Genomic DNA, 5,416 nt, shown 5'->3' with positions numbered 1-5,416 from the left:
AGTTCATGACCTGAGCCACATCAGCTCCAGGTCTTGTTTTTGCAGACTGTATAGAGCTTTTCCATCTTTGGCTGCAAAGAACATAATCTGCTTTTGGTATTGACCCTCGGTTTTGTCCATGTGTAGAGCTGTCTCATGGGTTGTTGGAAAGGGATGTTTGCTTTGACCATCATGCTCTCTTGGCAAAACTCTGTTAGCCTTTTCCCTGCTCCATTTTGTACTCCAAGGCCAAACTTGCCTGTTATTCTTGACTTCCTACTTTTGTATTCCAATCCCCTTTTATGAAATGGACATCTTTTTTTGGTGTGCATTCTAGGAGGTCTTGTAGGTCTTTATAGAACCAGTCAACTTCAGGTTCTTCAGCATTAGTGGTTTGGGGCATAGACTTGGATTACTGTGATGTGGAATGGTTTGCCTTGGAAATGAACCAAGATCATTCTGTCCTTTTTGAGGTTGTGCCCAAGTATTGCATTTCAGACTGTTTTGTTGTCTATGAGGCTACTCCATTCTTCTAAAGGATTCTTGCCCACAGTAGTACATGTAATTGTCATCTGAATTAAATTTGCCCATTCTGGTCCATTTTAGTTCACTGATTCCTAAGTTGTCAATGTTCACTGTTGCCATCTCCTGTTTGACCACTTCCAATTTACCTTGATTCATGGACCTAACATTCCGGGTTCCTCTGCCACATTGTTCTTTACAGCATTGGATTTTACTTTCACCATCAGACACATGCACAAATGAGGGTTGTTTCTGCTTTGGCCCAGCCGCTTCATTTTTTCTGGAGCTATTAGTAATTGTCCTCCACTCTTCCCCAGTAGCATATTGGACACCTTCCGACCTGAGGGGTTCATCTTCCAGTGTCATAGCTTTTTGCCTTTTTTGTACTGTTCATGGGGTTCTTGCGGCAAGAATACTGGAGTGGGTTGCCATTTCCTCCTCCAGTAGACCACAGTTTGTCAGAACTGTTCACTATGACCCATCTGTTTTGGGTAGTCCTGTGCGGCGGGCTCACAGCTTTATCGAGTTATGCAAGCCCCTTCACCATGACCAGGCTGTGATCCATGATGGGGTATAAACAGTAAGCTTAGTACATTTCTCAATGACTAGAAATGTTTGGAAAATATACCTCTTAGGAGTATTCATAGTCTCCAAATGGTACTTTTAAAATCACTCAGTAAGGACTTCCCTGGTGTTCCAGTGGTTAAGAATCCACCTGCCAAGGCAGAAGACATAGGTTTGATCCCTGGTGCAGGAAGATCCCACATGCTGCATGGCAACTAAGTCCCTGCACCACAGTGACTGGGCCTGTCCTCTAGATTCTGTGCTCTGCAGCAAGAGAAGCCACGCAATGAGATGCCTGTATACCACAACTAGAGAGTAGCCTCGACTTGTTGCAACCAGCAAAAGCCCGGGCAAAGAAATGAAGACCCAGCATTTATTATTCAAAATAAATAAATCACTTAAAACTTTTCTTCTTTTAAAAATGAGTTATTATTTTATATTTGCAGAAGTTTTGACACTGATGTCTTTAGAAAACTAATACCCTTGAGACTAATGTAACTAATTAATAAAATGCTCTTTGACAAACAAAATAAATTCAGACGAATTCATGCCACAATTATAATATTGAGACAAACATTTGCATCAAAGCAATCTGATTTCAGATGTTGTACCAAGTAGAAAACTGAACACTTCACACTGTATTTATAGACCTTTCAAGAGACTAAATTATGCATAATTTATTGTAACTTTGAGCTTGCCACTCATTATGTAGTGGTAGCAGCAAATACTGTAGGACACACATAAGTATCAAAATAAATTATGGAAGGTGGGAGATCATGTCTTTTAAAGCTGAGAATCTCATCAGCTCTTTTTGTATTTTCTGCAAAACAAGAATCGAAGCATTGTTCATTAAGTTATCAAATAATGGTAAATAAAAATACTCTCATGATAAACTACATCCAGAGTTTCTCACCACAAAGATGGTTTTTCTCCAGGCAACTTGACAAATATTTTCACAAGCTTGAAAGCGTGAAGCTCATCTTACCCTTCTCTCATTTTGAGTTTGGTCTATCTGCTTTCTCCACATGACTTCCATTATGGACTTCAGGTGAAAACAGCAATCAGGTTTAGGTTGTACTATAAGCACATGGATATTATATATCATTAGACTCTTTAAGCTGCATTGCCACTAGCAAGTCCAGTTCAGAAAACTATTGAGTGATTCTTATCAGCTGGGGCAAATGTGGGGGCAAAAAAGGGCTTCCTTTGCTAGGAAGATGGAAAGACTGGCCTGAGGAATTTCAGAGAAGGAAGGGGCAGCAGTCTCTTGGTAGCCCTAGGCCATCAATATTGTGGTATCTCATCGAGGAGAAGAAACACAGGGGGAAGTATAGGAGATTAGGACTGTGTGAACTGCATGATAAAATGGGTGTTTTTTCATAGGAAGGCATGAAAGCTGTTTCCAAGAGGGAGATCTCCGTCAACTTAGACTTGGGTGCTAGGAATGCAGGGACCAAAGACAGGTAGAAAGAGAAGATTTGAGGTTTGAGATATACAGGATAGATGGTGGGTGGAGAATGGGGCTTCAGAAAAGACTCATGAGTGGAGGTGCTCCAAAGCTAATTTCTAAAATTTGAAAGAAAATCAAAGGGTTTCAAGCACTCTCTGAGAGAGGCAGTGTAGCAGTGTGTGTAAATGATGGACTTCCCATCTGCTCCCCTTTCCCTCGGGACATGGAATTCTAGGGTCACAGTTAACCTCCTCATGGGCTCTTTCTCCCAAGAGAAATTTAATTTCACAGATGGAAGACTTGAGACAACTGCCAAGGATTGACTAGCATCCTATTGAAGATGAAACCAAGAAGCTTTTTCTCTTTTCCTCTCTTCTGTTTTCTTTGTTGTAGTTTACAGCTGGTTAAGAATCATGTGGTTCTAGATTTTAGTGTTTCTTGATTTGATTGCATTGGTTTTGTTGGGGGAATGCTATTTAAAAGTAAGTGAGATGCCGAGAGCAAGCTCCCGTGGCGGGGCGTTTGCAGGGCCTCCCAGCGGGGCTCAGGATGATGGGAGCCTGCAGAATGGCACATCTCACATGTCATTAGAGGAGCTGTTGGAATTGCAGAGCCAAGTGGGGACTAAAGCCTACAAACAACTGGTAGCAGGAGGCAGCACTAAGAAGCAGAATTGTAGACCACCTGTCCAAAAAGCATGTGTTGCAGATAAGCACAGGCCTCTGGAAATGTCAGCCAAGGTCCGGGTGCCATTTTTGCGTCAGGTTGTCCCCATCAGTAAGAAGGTAGCCCGGGACCCCTGCTTTGATGATCTGTCAGGGGAGTATAATCCTGAGGTGTTTGATAAAACATATCCATTCCTAGATGACATCCGAGCCAGAGAGAAAGAGCTGGTGAAAAAGCAGCTGAAGAAGCGCCGTTCAGGGGAGGAGCATGAGAAACTACAGCACCTGCTTCAGCGAATGGAGCAGCAAGAAATGGCCCAGAAGGAACGAAAGCGGCAGTAGGAACTGCGCCTGGCCCTGAAGCAGGAGCGGCGGGCTCAGGCCCAGCAGGGCCATCGGCCATACTTCCTGAAGAAATCTGAGCAGCGCCAGCTGGTCCTGGCTGAGAAGTTTAAGGAGCTGAAATGAAGCAAGAAGTTAGAGAGCTTCTTGAGTCGAAAGAGGCGCTGAAAGGCAGGCAAGGACAGATGACATCTCCCTTTGAGCAAAGAGTAGTAAGGATCCGTGCTCAGCTCTGCTGCTGCCCCAGGGAGAAGTGCATCTGTGGGGACACCTTTGGGCTTGGCCTGTTCTGGTTCTTTCCCATTCAACGGTAAGGTCACAGCTGCCTTGGAACTCGCCTGGCCCAGAGATGACTCAAAGCCTCTTGGACTGTCTAAGGGCTGAAAAGGAAGAGCAGCTGAGCCTTCTGCCATGCCGCACTTTGTCTGCTTGTATCTGGGTCATTGTCCTCGTGTCCTCCTCCCATCCTTGCCTTAATGATTCTGATACAGAAGGAAAAGAACCTTGAGGCTGGTTGAAGGCCAGAGTCTGAGTGGCTCCCAGGACTGCGACTTCATGCAGGAGCCAGTTCATAAACACTCCCGACTCTCATCTTTTTATCCTGCTGCTTTTGTAGGTGGCCTAGAACTACTGTTTCAGGGGCCACATGTGGATAGACAGTAAACCTAAGCCTCCTACAAAGTGGGAAGTCAGATCAGAGCCCCTTCCTCCTTCAGCCCAACAGAAGACACCATCATTCAAAGAGGGACCCAATCCCACAACTCATCTTCTTAGCTTTGGTTTTGGATGCAAGGGGAGGTAGGAGGTGGGGACAGAAGGTGTCCCCGGTGATAGGTAAGTGCAGCTGGTTCTCAGTACTGTTCGGATGGAGAATTCATACTGCCTGCAGACTGGAGTATCTTCATGCTACAATTCAGTTTAAAGTGGTCTCTGGTTGGGAGTACCTCCAGGTATACCTGGCAGAAGCAAATGCATTCCTCTCTTTTTAAAAAATACCTACTTATTTTGGTTGTGCTGGGTCTTAGTTGCAGTTCACAGGATCTTTGTTTCAGCGTGCAGATTCTTAGCTGCAATATGCAGAATCTAGTTTCCTGGTCAGGTTGAACTTGGGAGAGTGGAGTCTTAGCCCCTGGATCACCAGGGAATTCCCAAAATGCATTTCTCTCTTGAGGATTGTGGGATTGTACTTTAAACCAAGGCTTCAAGGAATTCCTTCAGATAAAATTTCAAGGAATATGAGCTTATAGTGAAAACAAGCACAAAAGGAAAAAAAAAAAAAAACCGCATAAGCACGAGTCATTAGGAACAACAGGCAACAGAATCAGACCAGCAAAGTCTGAGATGTTGGAAATGTAAAATACAAACATATAAAATGTCTTAGTTATGTTTAAAGAAGAGCTATGACTGATGAAAAAATGTATCCAAAAGGACAAAATTGGTTTGGAAAAAAAAAATAAAAGTAATTGATACTTACACTGTAAATTGGTGAAGTAGTGGTCATATTTATTCTGGAATTTAATTGTGTTTTGTAGTATTTTGTGAGTGTGAGGCTTGCAGTCATCTTCTTTATGCACCATGCTGCACCACTGGCATTTAGGAAAAGTGAGCAGACAAAATGTTTTGGGTCAGAGAAACTCAATTTTGTAGATGGTGAAGGAGCTACATTAATTCCAATGGAAGATTGGAGGTGATTTTAGCATATTTTTTTGCTTAAGCTTGCCATTGTGACATTGGATATTGTTCCGCAGTGCATTAGTAATTTTATGGTAAGAGAGTTCTTGGTTAAACAAATTTGAGAAAAACTGTCTTTAGCTGACTTACTCAATCTTTTTCCTGTGGGACTTTTCTCAGTTTGTAATCTGTTACTGTATATTCTTGAACATCAAGAGGAAAA

At 43.0% G+C, this 5,416-nt stretch overlaps 1 pseudogene; it reads left to right on the top strand.

The window, feature by feature from the left end:
• Positions 1 to 3,006: 3,006 nt before the first annotated feature.
• LOC128066961 (ribosomal RNA processing protein 36 homolog) lies at positions 3,007 to 3,735 on the top strand (annotated as a pseudogene).
• The last annotated feature ends 1,681 nt before the right edge of the window (positions 3,736 to 5,416 follow it).

Source organism: Budorcas taxicolor, chromosome 21 (genome assembly GCF_023091745.1).
Source record: "Budorcas taxicolor isolate Tak-1 chromosome 21, Takin1.1, whole genome shotgun sequence".
NCBI lineage: Eukaryota > Metazoa > Chordata > Mammalia > Artiodactyla > Bovidae > Budorcas > Budorcas taxicolor.
The sequence above is the reverse complement of the archived record's forward strand: the minus strand, read 5'-3'. Positions and strand labels throughout refer to the sequence as shown.